This window comes from Notamacropus eugenii, chromosome 4 (assembly GCF_028372415.1).
Source record: "Notamacropus eugenii isolate mMacEug1 chromosome 4, mMacEug1.pri_v2, whole genome shotgun sequence".
Taxonomy (NCBI): domain Eukaryota; kingdom Metazoa; phylum Chordata; class Mammalia; order Diprotodontia; family Macropodidae; genus Notamacropus; species Notamacropus eugenii.
Genome location: NC_092875.1, coordinates 39,224,886 through 39,241,999, shown reverse-complemented (window position 1 = coordinate 39,241,999; position 17,114 = coordinate 39,224,886). Strand labels below are relative to the sequence as shown.

The following is a 17,114-nucleotide window of genomic DNA, read 5'->3' as shown; positions in this document are numbered from 1 at the left end:
CCAAGAGATGGATAAAGGGTCTCATTTTATGCTCCTGCCTCCCCTGGTTGTTAGACATGATTATAGTTCTCTGTCTGAACTCTTATCATGAAATCACTTCTATGATAGCTAGCCTATTATTTTTTTAAAAATGGAGATTTTACAGTAGATCAACATTGTTTTATCTATATGGTAGAAATGTCTGGTGAAGCAAATAGCCCCTATTTGATGGCACTGGGTGTGCAAAAGGCAGGTCAGAGTTATGCCAGGGCAGCTTGTCATGGGGATGAGGGGCTGAAGTGGAAGTCAGGAGACCTTGCCCCTCCATCAGCTTGGACCCTCACTCCTTCTTTCATCCTGAACATCACTTGGAGTTTCAGTTTCCTCATCTGTCAAATGGGATTAATGAATTGTACTTACAGGGTTGTTCTGAGATTCAAAGAAGTTTTCATCTAGGGTTTTACAAAACTTAAAAGCCCTCTATGTAAATGTCAGTTTTGACAAAAAGGTTAAGTTTAATTAAACCTTTTTGTCTGGGGAAGAAACTATTATGTGTGGAATATATTTAACATTTGAGGAAAAGATAACTTGGAAATAAGAGCGAGAAAACTTCTCTGATAGAATGTAGGTTCCTTGGCAGTAAGGGATGGTGTCCACAGTGCTTAACCCGATGCCTGACACCTCCCAGGCAGGCCATAATAAATGCCTGACTGAGAAGGCACAGCCCTGCACAGCAAAGATGAGGCTCTGACTCACCATCAGCAACGCAGGTGCTAGGAATTGAAGTCTTCCTCCAACACCTTCTTGTGGCGTGGTGATGACTCTGGACTCGTACAGCAGTTACCAAGCTGAAACAGTTTCCGGTGTTCTACCAGCAGTGGATCGCACTGTCTGTTGTCCAAGAACTAATCTCACTGAGTTCAGAGGCTTCACTGCCTGCAGTCCCGCTCTCAAAGATCATCTCTACAAGTTGTAGGTGGTTTGCAGTCTCTGGTAGTGGAAAGAATATGCTCATTAACAAAATCTCCAATAAGAGATGACTTTTCCACCTCATATGCCCTTTGAAGGAAACCATACATTTGTGAAATGTATCACTGAGGTCAGAATCTATTCTGTGGCCCCTGACTAACTTTATTCCCATAGTAAATCCTCATGAAATGCTAGCCCAAAAGTTCTGGTCTCATTGGCACCATGCTTTAACCCAAATTAGCTAAATGGTGACTAACATCTCCTCTTTCAAGGGCAGCTCTGGAAAGAAGCCTGTGGATGTTGTTAATGTATATCTGAACCTAAAATGCTAAGAACTGTGACATCTAGGGTTTCATTATATTTAAACAGAACTATTTATTTTTATCATTCATATTTGTGTCTATAAGCCACCAGAACTTTGTGTGGGTGCAGAATTGGGGATAGGCACTTTACTTTTAGCTGAATATGAGTGTCAGTCTTTCCGTTAAATTTTTCTGATCCCTTTGAGCTGAAGGATGTAAGCAAGGCACATTTCTCATTCCATCTAGCCTGTTCTCTGTGGCCAGACTTGTATTTCCTCCACCCCACTCTCATTACAAAGCTCTCTTGCTCAAAAGCCTTCGCTGACTTCCACACTAAAAGCTTCTACCAGCTCCATAATTCGGCCCCTCTACTCTTCTCCATCCTTCCAGTCACATCCCGGCCTCTCACTGTATTTGGCACTGTTCCCCCTCATAGTTCCAGTCCTTTCCATCACCTTGAATGCCTTCCTTTTATCTGCCAGTTTATCTCTTTTCCATCCTTCAAGTTCAGCTGAAGTGATACAATAGATAGAATGCCAGACTTGGAGCCTTTCTCCAGTCTGCCTCCAACACTTGATAGCTGTGTGACTCTGGGGGACTTTTTGCCCCTCTCTGAATCTCACTTTCCTGAGTTGTAAAATGGAGATGATAATACTGCAGTACCAGCCCTCACGGGATTATTTTGTGAATCCCCCTGGAACATGCCCAACAAGTGGTATCCAGAGTCTGCTGGAAGACACACACCCCCCACCTCACCCCCCTGCCAAGGAGGTGGAATCCATCACTTTGGGACAGCTCAAATTGTTGGGCAGGTTTTCCTGACATCAAGCCTAAATTTGCTCCTTCGTTCCATTGTTCCAGGTTCTGCCCTCCAAGACCAAAACAAGTCTAATCCCACCTTCTAATGGAGGCGGCTAGGTGGTTCAGTGTGTAGTGTTGCTCTTAAAGTCAGGAAAACTCTGCCCTCAGACACTTCCCAGCTGGGTGACCCTGGACAAGTCACTTCACTTCTGTCTGCCTCAGTTTTCTCATCTATAAAGTGGGGATAATGAAAAGCATCTACCTCCCAAGGTTTTGAGATGAAATAATATAATCTTGGTAAAGCGCTTTGCAGATCTTCAAGTGCTGTAGAAATGCTGGCTGTTAATCACTTCTTGTTGTTCAGTGATGTCCAACCCTTTGTGGCTCCATTTGGGATTTTCTTGGCAGAGATCCTGGAGTGGTTTTGTCATTTCCTTCTCTAGCTTATTTTACAGAAGAGGAAACTGAGACCAACAGGCCCAGGGTCACACAGCTAGTAAGTGTCTGAGGGCAGATTTGAATTCAGGTCTTCCTGAGACAGTTATCACACCTCCTTCAAGTCTTGCTTCATCCTGTGTAAACATGCCCAGTTCTTTTAACTGAGCCTCTGTGCCATCCTGTGTGCCTTCTGGATGCTCTCTAGTTTATCAACATGCTCTTTAAACCCCAGCACCCAAAACTGAATACAACACCCTAGGTGAGGTCTGCCAAGGGCCAAGGATCCTTTCTGGACTTTCCTAATGCAGCTCAACAGTGGATCCACTCTTTGGACAGCTTACTTACAGGGGACTTATGCTAAAACCCCCAGATCCTTTTCAGAATAACTGCTGTATTTCCCTGCCTCCTCCATCTTAGACTTGTACAGTTGGGGTTTTTTTTGTTCAAGATTTTTTTCACTGATCCCCATAGAATTTCATCTTTTTAGATTCAGCCCAGTGCTTGAGACTATCAGGAGCCTTTGCAACCTAGACTCTGTTAGCATCCATTGTGTTAACTCTCCCTCCCTGGCTTGGCAGTATCTGTGAGTGTGATAAGCAGGCCATCTCTGCCTTTATCCAAGGCACTGACAAAAACCCATGAAACACCACAAGTCTAAGCAGATCACTCAGAGATCTCCTGGCAAGAGACATCCTACCATGTTGACAAGGAACCATTAGCAATTATTCTTTGTGTCCAGTCATCCTACTGATTCTGAATCCTTCTAACTGAGTTATAATCCATCTCCCTAAGAATAGTATGAGATACTTTAAAAAGGGGGCCCTGTTAAAATCTAGACAAATATTATCCAGAGCATTCACCTCATCTACTAGATTAATACTCCTGTCCAGAAAGGCAATGAGATTGGTGTATCACAACCTGTTCTTGATGGAACCACACTGGTTCTTTAGGATCACCACCTCTCTTTCCACATATTTAGCATGCATCTCTTTAACAAGGCTTTCTAAAATTTTCCCCAGGAATGAAAGTCAAGTTCACTTGGTCCTCTTGTAAAGCACTTGGCAAACTTTAGAGGGAGTGATATAGGAGTATCAGCTATCATTGTTGGTCTTGCACTAGTACTCATGTATGGTCCTCCCTTCTAAGCTATACTTTACAGCCTGGACCACTCGGTTTAGCATCAAATCATACATAAACTGTTCTGTAGAAGCCACTAATGTTTCATATGTAGTAGGCATCTCTCCAACCATGACACGCCCCACGGGACTGGAGGCATGTCTTATTTCTTGCTGTACTCTCCAGGATCACTGAATCTCAGAATTAGAAGGACCTCAGAGGCCACTGAGTAAGCTGTACTTGAACAAGTATCCCTGCTCTCACCCAAGGAGACATCCAGCCTTGCTTAAAGGCCCCCAGTGAAGGTGAATCCATTTCCTTCTGAGGCAGTCCACTTTGTAGTTCAATCTTTCAGTCATGTCCCAGTCTTTGTGACAACATTTGGGGTTTTCTTAGCAGAGATCCTAGAATGGTTTTCCATTTCCTTCTCCAACACATTTTGCAGATAAGGAAACTGAGGCAAAAAAGGTGAAGTGACTTGACCAGGGTCACAGAGCTAGTAAATATCTGAGACTGGATTTGAATTCAGTACTTCCTGACTCAAGGCAAGGTGCTATATCTACTTCACCACCTACCTGCCACTTTGGAGTAACCCATTGTTAGGAAGTTATTTTCAGAGAACAAGCCAAAATTTGCCTGTTTGTAACTCCTAATCTCTTCCTAACTTTGCTAGTACTATCAAAATAACCACCAGCCATCCTCCCAATCACCAAGACTTCCAGCCTAAGTAGCATCCTGACCTCCTCATTCCTCTTACCCCTCATAACCAATCTGTGGCCAGGTCCTGCTGATTCTATAACATCTCTCTCCCTGACCCTGCCATCATCTTCATGTAAACCTTCGTCACCATAAGCCTAGATTATTGCATAACCCACTGGTTAGTGTCTCTGCCTCAGATCTCTCCTCATTCCAGTTCATCTTCCACTAAGCTGTCAAATTGATCTTCACCAAGAACAATTTTAAGCATGTCACCACCCCTCCAAGCCAATAAACTCCCATGGCTCCCTATTACCTCCAGGACCAAAGGTGAAATCCTCTGTTTGGCTTAAAGCCTCCTCTACTTTTCCAGTCTTATACTTTCCTTCCCTCCAGGAATTCTGTGATCCAATGATACTGGATTTTTTGCTGTTCCTCACACATGACAGTCCATCTCCCAACTCCATACATTTGCACTGACTATCCCCCATGTCTGGAATGCTCTCCCTCCTCATCTCTGCCTCCTGGCTTCCCAGCTGCTATAAGAAGCCTTTCCCAATACCCCTTAATGCTTGTGCCTTCCCTCTGTTAATTATCTCCAACTTTTACTGTCTGTATCTTATCTGTACAGCTGTCCCCCTTATTTGTCTGAACAGAAAGCATGGATAGGTTTTCTGTTTTGTTTTTTGCCTTTGTATCCCCAGCCTTTAGCACAGTACCTGGCTGTAGAGGTTGTTGTTGCTCATTCATTTCAGTCATGACTTTCTGTGACCCCATTTGAGGTTTTCTTGGCAGGAATACTGGAGTGCTTTGCCATTTCCTTCGCTAGCTCATTTGACAGATGTGGAAACTGAGGCAAGCAGGGTTAAGTGACTTGCCCAGGGTCACCCACCTGGCAAGTGTCTGAGGCTGGATTTGAACTCAGGGAGATGATTCTTCCAGACTCCAGGCCTGGCGCTCTATACCCTATGGTGCCACCTAGCTGCCCCTGACACATAGTAGGGTTTTAATAAATGTTTGTGCACTTAACTTGATTACTGACCTCCAAGGCCAAACAGAACTAGCAACTCTCACATAACAGCCCTTTAAACACTTGAAGTTGCTACCTTGTCCCCTAGATCTTTTCTCTCTAGGCTAAAACTCTCTCAGTTCTTGCAAATTTTCCTTATGGCACCCAGGCTGTGTTCCTGTGGATGCTTCTCAAAGCTACCCTAGTTCTTGTTAGCTTTTCATGCTACTGTGTCACACTGACTCTTAAGCACCTTGCAATCCCCTAAAACCCAGAGTTGTTTTCAGAGATACTGCATCTTTGTCCACCTTGTACTTGTGAAACTGAGTTTTTGAATCCAAGGATAAGACTTTCCATTTGTCTCTGTTAAGTTACATCACATTAGGTGAGGCTCAATATTCTCTCTCATCGACACCTTTTTGTATCCTAACTCCTTCGTCCTGTGCACTAGCTAACTATCCTCTTCCTGGGTTTGTACAGTCTGCAATTTTGATATGGATATTGTCCATTTATGCCTTTATCTGCGTCACTGATTAAAAATATAGGGCCAGAGAACCAAGGCCAGATCCTTGCTGCACGCTACTTGACCTGTCTCCAAGGGGACACTGATGGCTGCTTTTAATGTGTTCCCTTTCGCTAGCTCAGAATCCACTTAAGACTCTCCCCTTATCCACAGCACATCGTTTTGTACATAATAGTGGCATTCCAGAAATTACCCAGTGTTTTGCTAAAATCTAGATTAATCATAACTCAGGTATGTTGCCTTAATCTATCAGTCATATAATCCTGCCAAAAAAAGTGAACAATGAGGTTAATCTGGCATGTCCTGTTCTAGATGCAGACCTTTTGATCAATGTATTCTTCTCATAGTTACTCATCATCTCTTTAAAAATAGATTCTCCAGTTTTGCCAGGAATTGAAGTCATGGGGTAGTTGCTCCATAAATCTCTGGGCTTGAAATTTTTAGTTCAAATTTTTGACACCTTGGCCAGCCTACTATCTCTATATGTTACAGCAAAGGAACCAAGATAAATTTAAAACCAAGAAAAATGTGTTCTTGTATTGAACTCTAAACACAGGCTACCAAGTAAAGAAAGTATATTTAGATCCTGTAATTCTAATGTTTTCAGAAATGCACGTTTTTTTGCCAAGACTGGGTTTTGCTTTTTGATCAGAACTTTTTCACTATGCCAGGTTCTTTATTTACTCAGTCAAGTCTAAAAGCTGTTCTGAAATCGCCCAGTCATGATAGCAGTGGCCATTGTCATCTTCAGTTCAAATGCTTCCATTCATCTCCTCAGGCTGTATGTGGAAGTGAACTGACTTTTTTTTCAGTTGAGCACATTATCTTGTACATAGTCTATCTGTCCCTGCATTGCAGAGGACAATTTAACAACATAAAAATGCAAATGAAGGTGTTTCCTTTTCTAAATGGTTTGTCTTAAGGGGGGCTTTTAGTTCCTTTTTCCTATCTTCCTGACACATTCAGCTCTCTCCTGAGCTCCAGGTCACCTCACCAACTGCCTGGTGGGATGTTTCAAACTGGAGGTCCCCTAGACATCTCAGATTCCAGATGTCCAAAACAAGTACCACCCCCCTTCTATGCCCTCTTCCTAACCAGCCATTTCTGTCCAGGGTGCTACCACCTTTCCAGGCCCCAAGGTTAGCAACCTCCAAGTCATCCTTGATGTCACTCATCTTCACCTCATATGAATGAAAGTCTTTATTAAGCACAAATACAAAAGGAGATGGTTCCTACCCCATTACATTATAACAGGAAAGACCTCATTTATAGGGGAGTCCTGAGCAGAGAAGGGCGAGATGATTCAGGGAATCACAGAGCTGGTGAGATACAGCGATAGTGATAGTTGGGCTATCCTTAGAACAAGAGTAGGAGACAGAGAGCAGGGCTCTGAATGGTGGCAGGAAAGAGGATTAAGCTGAGAAGCTGAGCTCTTCCCAGGCACTGGCACTGAGGTCTCTTTGGTCCTTGCACACCTCTCACATTCATCCCTTTCTTTCCCCTACTGTGGTTCCCACCCTACCCTTTCCTGGAATAGGATGTTAATGGATCTCCCCACTTTAGGTCTCCCCTTTCCAATGCATCTTCCATTCAGCTGCTAAAGTGATTTTCCTAAAGCACAGATATGGCCATGTCTCTTTCCTATTCAGCGAACACATTGGTTCCCTATTACCAATGAGGTTGGCACTTAAAGCCCTTCACAGATAGCTACCACCTACTTTTACCTATACTTTACTTTTACAGGTTTAGCAAACATGACTCTCCTACAGTCTGGCAAAGTTGGTCACCTGTTTGTTCTTCACGTATGATACTCTATCTCCCATCTCTGGGAATTTGGGGAAAATGGCAAACTAAGATTATGCAGAGTTTCATGATAATACTAATGGTTTTTAGCTACATTGGAGAAGAGGAATGGTAGGGTAGTTGGAAGCCTAATAATTGACCAGGAAGAGGGGAGAGCAGGAGTAGTGGGGAAGGCTGAACTTGAGGACCTAGAGGGCCCTGGGGTAGAGCCTCTCTCTGCTATTGTCTTGTTTTTGTTTCCTCTCCCGTCAACCTTTGCATTGCAAAGTACAGGAAGAAGTGGATAATGGGGGAAGATGTGCCCAAGGTATTTAAGGAGAGGTTTTAAAAGCATCCAGCGAGGCCCAGGTGAAAACTGGAAAAATGAGTAGTTTCAATCATTGGGCCACGACCAGTGACATGTGAAAGATTAGGAAGAGGGGAGGCATATATTTTAAAAAACAAATAAGTTATTAAAAACAGGACATCAATAAAAATAGATTAATGTATGAATATGTATTCTTATACATACTTTTAAAAACTAAAGACCACATTCTATGTTTTCTTTTGAAACATGTTAACATGGAAATGTTTTGTATAACTACATGTATACTCTGTATCAAATTGCCTTCTCAAGGCAATTTTTTTTTGCTTCACAGTAGTTTAATTTGAAGTTGGATATTTGTCTGACAGAAGACTGAACAGTTTTGGTGAATGCAAACCCCAAGTTAGGATATATACATAGTAGAGATTGAGCATCAGGGAGGGAGAAAGAGAATTTGGATCTCAAAATTTTTAAAAACAAATATTAAATATTTTTGCTTACATGTAATTGAGAAAAACGTTAAAATTTTAAAAACAAAATATTGAAAATCAGGGAAAAAAATAAAAATCATGTGAAAGATAAAAAGAATCATGGAGAACAGAAGAAATACTAAAGGACAATAGAAGGCCTGGCATTGTCCCAAATTTCAAGAAAAAAAAGGAAAAAAATGAGATTTGCAAATGTTAGGTTAGTAAGCTTGTCTTCAATTCTTAGTAAAATTCTAGAATGTATTATTACAGAGATGCTAGTGGACATCTAGAAAAGGAAGGAATAATCCCAAGGAGCCAACGAGAGTTAATAGGTCAGGGGAGTTACTGTAGATGAGGTTTACTGGGATTTCAGAAAAACATTTGAAAGAAATCTCTCATGCTCTTCTCTTGGAAAAGATGAGAGATCTGCTACAGTAGGGCATTTAAAGGGGATTCAGACCTGCTTGAATGCCTAGACACAAAGACTCTTCATTAAGAGTTCAATGTCAGTTCCAGGGGGTTTCAGGACTCCCTGTTCTTGGCCCTGGCCTGGTTTCATATTTTTGACAATGATTTGAAGGAGGACATAGATTGTTTTCTTATCCACTTTTCAGGTCATACAAAGCTGAGAGGACAATCTAAAATATCGAGGGACATCTGTTGTTGTTCATTCATTTCAATCTGACTTTTCATGATCCCATTTGGGGGTTTTCTTGGCAAAGATACTGGAGTGGTTTGCCATTTCCTTTACAGATGAGGAAACCAAAGCAAACAGAGTTAAGTGACTTGCCCAGGGCCATGCAGCTGCTAAGTGTCTGAGGTTGCTTTTGAACTCAGGTCTTCCTGACTCCAGGCCAAGCACTCTATCCACTGCACCACCTAAGCTGGCCCACTGGATGACATCCAGAAGGATCCAAAAATGTATTCAGAAGCTAGAACATAGGGTCAAATCTTTTTTAAAAATAGTTTATTATTTTATTTTTATTTTTTCAGTCTCCAAGCATTTTTAATTAACCTGCCCCATTGAACAAATAAAAAAATACAACCCTGAATTAAGCCCTTAGTTCATAACTACATAGTTCAGCAAAATAATTTCTCATTCTAGCCACATCCAAAACTGTACATCTCTTTCTGCATTTTCAGTTTCTCGCCTCTCTGTAAGGCAGTGAATGGTGTGTTTCACCTTCATTCTTTTGGCCTTGTGATTTCTGATTGTACTTGTCAGAGTTGTAAAGTCCTTCAGAGTTGTTTATCCTCTATATACCTTGTTTTATATCTATATCTATATATATATATATATATATATATATATATATATATATTCAAATCTGGCCTCAGACACTTACTAGCTATGTGACTCTGGACAAGTCACTTCATCCTGTTGGCCCCAATTTCCCCATCTGTAAAATGAACTGATAAGAAAATGGCAAACATCCTCTAATATTGCCCATTTCATCATTTCTTATAGCACAGTAATTTTCTGTTACATTCAAATACCATAATTTGCTCAGTCATTTTCCACTTAGAGGAAACAATATAATAATTATACTATTACTAATAATAAATAGCTAGCCTTCATATAGTGCTTTACAATTACTATTTCATTTTATCCTTACAACCCTAGGAGGTAGGCTCTATTATCACACACACACACCCCCATTTTACAGATATGAAAACTGAGGCTAAGTGGCTTCTCCAGGATCACATAGATCACATAGCTAGGGAATGTTCGAGGCCAGATTTGAACTCCAGTCTTGTTGATCCCAGGCCCAGTACTCTGTGCACCATAGCACTCCCTGGCTGGGTCTAAAGAAGCCCTGCTACAGGGGCCTCTCATTCTCCCTTCAGATCAATACTTCTCTTCTGACTGGCTCACAGTTTGAAGGAAGCTTAGTTCAACAAAGAAGCTGATTTGCCTAGCCTGAAAATACTGATATTTTCAAATGGAAAATCAATTCGCTCCAAGCTGTTACACGCAAGAACAGAATCCAAGAAATGAAAAAGATCTGAATGTACCAGCGTTATTGGTTACTGTAATGAGAGCAACTGGCATTGATATCAAGCTTAAAGGTTTGCAGAGTGCATCTTCATGTAATCTCACTGAATCCTCACAAAAACCCTGTGAGGTACATGTCATTATCCCCATTTTACAAATGAGGAAACTGAGGCTGAAAGTGGTTAAGTGACTTACCTCAGAGTCATACAACTAATGTCTCAGAGCAGGATTAGAACTCGGATCATCCTGACCCCAGTCTGTGTCTTTATTTACTCTATCAGCTAGCTGCCTATTCATATGTAGTAAGTACAGATGCTCTGACTCACCCTCCCAACCCCTCATTTACACTGGCAGGTTGCATCTCTTGATGGTGGCTGCTAATTCTCCCCCTCATATTTCTAGGGGACTCTAAGGGGCTAGGAGGCTGGTTTTCAAATTCTCATGAGCCCCTTTCCCTGCCAATTATCATTTGATATCAGCCTGCTAAATTTAGCTGTTAGGAATGAGTATTTACTAAGGTGGTAAGGTCAGCTAGTTAGTCAGCATGCATTTATAAAGCACCTAGTATGTGCCAGGCACTGTGATGAGGATCCAAAAAAAAGCAAAAAGGACTCCCTGCCCTGAGGGCATTCACAGTCTCATGAGCAGGACAAACAGGTACTCAGTCTTTACTCAGAAACCCGTTCAGTTAGCTCATTTCTTAGATGTTTAAAGTCTCCAACGTGACAGAGTACAAAACACTGAGTTCAGAGGAGAATGCCCTCACACTTAGAGTCCATGTGACAAAGGGAATCATTCCTAGTGCTCCAAGTCCTTTGATTAGAGTCCCTTTTCTCTCTTCATGGGGTCCTCACAAATGCCCTTCAGGCAGAGGAGAGCTTTCTGCTGAACTCCTTGAGAGCCAGAGGCTACCTTTCCTCCACACATCTAGTTTGTCCTCAGCTTCTGAGAGAGATCCATTCCAGAAATGCTCCTAGGACAGAATCCTCTGGACCAGGGCCACATGTGGCCTTGAGGCCACAGGTTCCCCACCCCATGCTCTGGACCAAAATATGACAAACCTCTCCTGCCAATCCCAATAGCCTCCCATGGTCAGGCCTTCATTAATTATTGAAGGAAGGCACAGAACCCCCCTCTTACAAATGAATCATTAATCAGCACACTTACAGGTCTTGGGGGAAAAAATTCTTTCAAAGGGGCTGAGTTCTGCAGGATATTCCCTGAGAAATCCTGAAATGTACAGAAGTTAGCTTTCACAACAAAATGGAATTTGTGCCAGCTTTGTTTCCCCCTCTCCTCTGGTCTAATACTAGGATGACTTGGTAATGCCTGTCCTACACTCTTTAATTTTTGCCTCTTATTCCTCCATCTCCCTTTGTTTCTCCTGAATTCATGCTGGCTCACAAAGATACTTTCATCTAGGCACAAACCAGGTGTGTCCTCAAAGACAGCAGCAGGAAGGCAGCATAGGAATATTTTGTGGTCAGCAGTATGGCAGCTGTGTCATCCGCCTTGCATCCCTCCTATGCATTTACCTTAGGTCATATGAACGTTCTGGTTCTGATGGATGGCATCTATTCCTGGATGAATGGTGGGCAGGGGATGCCTTTTCTCTTCCTTGGGCTGGAATGAACAGTTTAATCAAAGAATGAGCAGATCCTGGTTCTGAGAGTTCTCTTGTTCCCTGACACAATAAAGAATCATTGTGAGTGGAAAGAATTTATGGGCCTCAAACAATCCGAAATGCTCTCAGTAAATGCGCTTTGTTTGGTCCTCTCAGCACACAAAATTCACAGAAAGGAAACTGTTAAAGAATTGAATGATCCATGTTGGGACTATCATATCATTAGAGAGAAAGGGCCAAGCATCTCCAGATGGATACTGACGAGCTGTCCAAAAGTAATTCCTGAAAATGAAGATCTAGGGACGTGGTAAATGACATTTTAAAAGTTTACGATATTCAATTTATTTAGAAAAGTTGGGTGGGGGAGTGATCCCTAAGATATTTATTTCCTATACTGAATATCATGTTATTAGTCTAATCACTGAATGTAAAATGCTGGTTTGGATTGCTTTAGAAACTTTAAAGATACCAGACCCACTCACACATAGAAATTGTCTTATTTTGCGACAATAATAAAAAAAAAAAAACACAGAAGCCTTTAATGATCTATCCATGGTTACAAGGAAGCAAATCCCCAAGCTTCCTCTCTGTTGTAAGTAAAGGAACAGTACAGCAAGTTCTTTGTTTTCCCTTTCAGAACAATTACTTGGTCTTCAGATATCTAGAGGCTTTTAGCCCGGCTATTTTCCATTAAGGCTGATGGGCAAAAATAGGAAATTTCACTTTTTAGGTCAAAAGATCCCAACGAGCAAATGTTCTCCAAGAAGCATGTGTATGATATCCATTAGCACATGCTGTTCTCACGCTTAATGCCTTCTCTGTTCACTTGATTGATTCAAAATGCATAAGAGAAGCCCCAGCCTCACTGGTTAATATCAGCAGGGCCAAGTGTTTGTAAGGAATGCTAAAAATAACTTTACAGCATCTGAACGTATTACATACATATAGTGACCTTCAAGTATGAGACTTAGGAAATTTTTCCTGATCTTGTGGAAGGAAAGAAATATCTAGTTTTATTCAGAAGTCCTTGCCTTCCATTTCTCAACTAGAAGTGAGTATAGAAATTTGGAACTTGCCAAAATCCAATGAAATGTGGCATCCATTTTTAATTATTTTAATTCTGTCACTCCCTTCCCTTCGAGGAAAGGCTCATTAGATAGGATTATTTGTTTCTCTGTGGATTGTGAAACTCTTAAAATTGTTGGCATAGTCTTAACTAAGTAAAGAGCTTGTTATGAATATGTGGATGATTCTTACAAACAGTTGAAAATGTTTTGACTTCAATAAGTCAGTGCTAAGAGTGCTAGGCAGATACTTATTATCTCTGTGTCCCTAGCCAAATCATTTAACTACTCTTTGCCTCAGTTTCTGACTACGTGAGATGGGGTTAATCATAGTACCTACCTCCCAGGATTGTTGTGAGGATCAAATGAGAATATATAGTAGCTTTGCCAACTTTAAAGTGCTTTATAAATACTAGTTATAATAATTATTATCAATAATAACCAAAGCAAATCTAAAAGAAACTGCTAGCCACACTGGAACATCCCAGGTATTTAAACTGGAATAAGAGGGAATAGTTACCCTGGGGGCTGCTCCAAAGGGGGTTGTGGGTAGGGGAAGATTGCTGCTTCCAAAGAGTAGGAGGTGATGTGAGTGGAAGCTCTGGAGGCCTGTGTCCTATTGGATTAAATCCCCTTTCTCCCCACAGAGCCAGCCTCCACTCAGACACTGCCCCATGCCCGGTGAACACAAGTGGTAATGCAGTCATTATGATAGGAGCATGTCATCAAGGCACATCCTGAGCATGCTCAGCAGGACCAATTTCTCCTACTCTGTTTGAGCCTACCATTAAGACAAGAAATGTTTCATGTCTCTGTGAATGAGCCAGGCGTTGGCACCTCTGCCCATGGCACCAACAGTGGTTTTTACTTTATGCCAGAATGGACTTATCTTTAAATTGTTTGCTTTTCTGTTTTGACCTGGAGACACTGGATGCTGTGTTTATCTTCATGCCTTCCATAAAACAGGCCTTTTGTCCAAAATCCTCCTCCCGCCCCTGGGCTGCCCCTCTTGAGATTGTTTAAAACAAAAGGGCTAGAGAAGAAGGGAGAATGTAATCATCAGGCCCGTTTTTAAACATTTATCGTGTAGTATTAAAGCTCTGGCAGATTCTCAGCACCATGAGGCCTAAATGGTGGGTGGATGGATGTTTCTTGCCCCTGTTTTCTCTAGTCACTTCTGTGGCAACTTCAGTTCTGCTCTGAAGAGCAGCTCTCTTGAAATGATACCTTCCTTGAGTAGGAGGAAATGGCAGTAATGTAGTCTGAATCACTGCTGACAGCATTTATGATTCTTGTAACAGATGAGATCAGAGAATTACAGGAAAGCCAATGGGAGTAAACTAGAATTTGTACCTTACACATCGTGTCTATTTTCTGCACTTCTCGGCATTAATTGGAGCTTAGATAGATATGGCCGTCCTTTTCATTGCCGTTGGTATAGCCTCATAACAATGGCATAGCTTTGTAATAAATCATGACCAAGGAAAAATACCAAAACTTGTATCATAGGGAAGGAATTCCCTACTTTAAAAAAAAAAAAGGACCCCTTTCTAACATAACATTTTGCAATGCCCTTTTCACCACTGCACACAATACTAATTATACTGTTAGTATCCACTGAGAAAATACATAATTGCAATTCAGTAATACTTTTTAAAAGCATTTTCAATTATGTCAGTAATACTTTTAAATAAATTTGTATCTGATTCATTACAGTAGCATCTACATACATTTGAAGACTATCGAAATATCAGTATATAAAAAGTTAACTTATTGGTGAATTCACATCTCAAAAAAACTGCCTTGTCCAGAGCCCTCAAGTTGGCTGCTACTGCCCTAAGATATATTTTGGCACAGCATTTGCATTTCGGGGAGATGTACAGAGGTGATCTTATGGAAAACATGGCTTTTTTCTTCTGTTAGAGCTTTGCCACCTTGTTAACTAAGTTATGGATTTCCTTTGATGAAGATGCTCTTTCTTGTCAAAGCCAAACCCCCTATGTGTACCTTTCATTCTATTCTCTCTCTCATCATCTTCAGCAGATTGTTCCCCAAATCACATTCTTTCTTCCATGATCTACTGATTCCTTCCTTGATACCTACAAGCACACATATTTCTACCAAAATTAATTAGACCCTACTATCCTCCCATGCTGTCATACTACATTTCTCCTTCATACAGCCAGACTCTTAGGGGAATAAAAAGTCTCTATTCATTGTGTCTCTTTCCACTCATTTCTCAGCCCTTTACAATCTGGCTTTCAAACTCATAAAGACATGATATGGCCATGTGCTCTAGATTTTGGGAAAGCATATTTCACAAGGTTGAGAGGATAAGTAGGAATCCTATAGACTAAAATTCTGTAGGGTAAGGCAGCCTAGAAGGAATGGGAAATGCCCAACAATGAAATTCTGAAGTCACAAAGGAAACCTTTCTAATACAGAGGGGAAAAAATGGGAGCTGGCTGAAAAATCCAGTGTCTCATACGGGAAACTAATCAACCAGCTTTTATTTTTTAAAGTAATGTACAGAAGATGAAAGCAAGCCCTGGTGTCAGGAAGTAAAGAAAAGAATTGGCAGAATTCTGTCAAAATGATCTTCAGAATTCATTAAAATTCAGAATGAGCTGATGCTGGCAAAGATAGCTGGGACAAAAAGAGTTTGGAGTTTCAGGTCTTTTTTAAAGCTGTATTCAAAAAAAGGATCAAAGAAGGATAGCATCCATCCATGCTTAAAGTGGAGGGGACACAACTGACATCAGAGAGGGAAGATCTAGTTGATTCTTTTTTGGTTTCTATTTTCTGTGCTGAGGAGAATGACCTTTGTATTGGAAATCACCAGTTTGGGAGGGGGGTGGAATGGTAAATAGAGAGTTGTTACTCAAGATAACTGAACAGCTAGCATTGATAGAACATTTTAAGGTTTACAAAGCTCTTCACAAATATCTTATTTGATCCTCTCACAACCACCGGGGGAGGTACCCCAACTTTACAGATGAAGAAACTGAAGCAAAGACTAGTTAAGTGATTTGCCTTTGGTCACACAACTAGAAGGGGTCTGAAGCCAGATCTGAACTCAAATCTTCCTGACTGTAGTTTCAGTGCTCCATCCACTACACCACATAGCTGGTTTAAGACAAGTAAGGAGATAGTAAGAACCCCTAATTGCCCCTTGATGAATTCAGATCACTAGACCCAAGTCAACTAAATCCTTGGGTACTAAAAAGAAATAATGTAATTACTGAGCCAGTAATACTTCATAGATAATTGAATCAATAAAGGATGCCACAAGATTGGAGAAAGCCAAATGTCTTCATTTTCAAAAAAGGGAAGGGAGCCTGAAAACTATAGACCAGCTAATTTGACTTTAGTTCCTGGGAAGATTCCAAAACAGTTCACTAAAAAAGGGTTGTGTACATATAGAAAGGGGAGAGGTGATTACAAAGAGTCATGTGACTTCATCAAGAAAACCTTACGCCATTCTAGCCTCATTTCCTTTTTTTGGCATGGTTATTAACTGGTGGGTGAGAGAAATGCCATGGATAAATTAACTACATCCTGGATTTTAACAAAGCCTTTGGTGATGTGTCTCATACTATTCTCCTGGAGAAGATGAGGAGATAAAGATTAAATAATGATTAAACAATCTGATGGATTCGGAGAAATTTGGATAACCGGACTCAAAGAGAGAAATAATGTGTGGTTCTGTCAGTGTGGCAGGAGGTCTTCAGTTTAGTAACCCAATCCTCTGTGCTTGGCCTTGTGTCATTTTTATAAATGCCTTGGATCAAAACACTGGTGGCACACCTGTCCCCTTTGTGAATGACACAAACTTGGGAGGGCTAGCTAATGGCCTAGGTAACAGAGTCAGGATCCAAAAATATGGTGGACAGCCATTGCGTTGGATATAATAAGATGAGATTCTTTAGTAGTTGTTGTTCAGTCAGTTCAGTCTTGTCTGACTCTTTGTGACCCCATTTAGGGTCTTCTTGGCAAAGAAATTGGAATGGTGTGCCATTT

The 17,114-nt window shown here is 41.2% G+C and overlaps 1 protein-coding gene and 1 long non-coding RNA gene across 9 annotated transcripts in view; one reads left to right on the top strand and one right to left on the bottom strand.

Annotated features, from left to right (window-relative positions):
* CCDC92 (coiled-coil domain containing 92) overlaps nt 1-17,114 on the top strand; it is a 44,763-nt gene that overhangs the window by 4,635 nt on the left and 23,014 nt on the right. The window contains exon 1 of one of the 3 annotated variants that reach the window (XM_072600686.1): nt 12,029-12,337. The exons of the other annotated variants lie outside the window; for them this stretch is intronic. The gene's annotated coding sequence lies outside the window, so the exon portion shown is untranslated. Of the gene's footprint in view, nt 1-12,028; nt 12,338-17,114 lie in introns of those variants that run through there. 3 annotated transcript variants of the gene reach the window in all.
* The window catches only part of LOC140499365 (uncharacterized), a 34,621-nt gene that overhangs the window by 2,105 nt on the left and 15,402 nt on the right, over nt 1-17,114 (bottom strand). For 4 of the 6 annotated variants that reach the window (XR_011965413.1, XR_011965417.1, XR_011965418.1 and 1 more), the window contains 2 exons: nt 11,942-12,029; nt 736-969 (listed from right to left, as the gene is read on the bottom strand). This is a non-coding gene — a long non-coding RNA (uncharacterized lncRNA). Of the gene's footprint in view, nt 1-735; nt 970-11,941; nt 12,091-13,614; nt 13,634-17,114 lie in introns of those variants that run through there. The other 2 variants (XR_011965416.1, XR_011965414.1) reach the window with 2 other exon arrangements.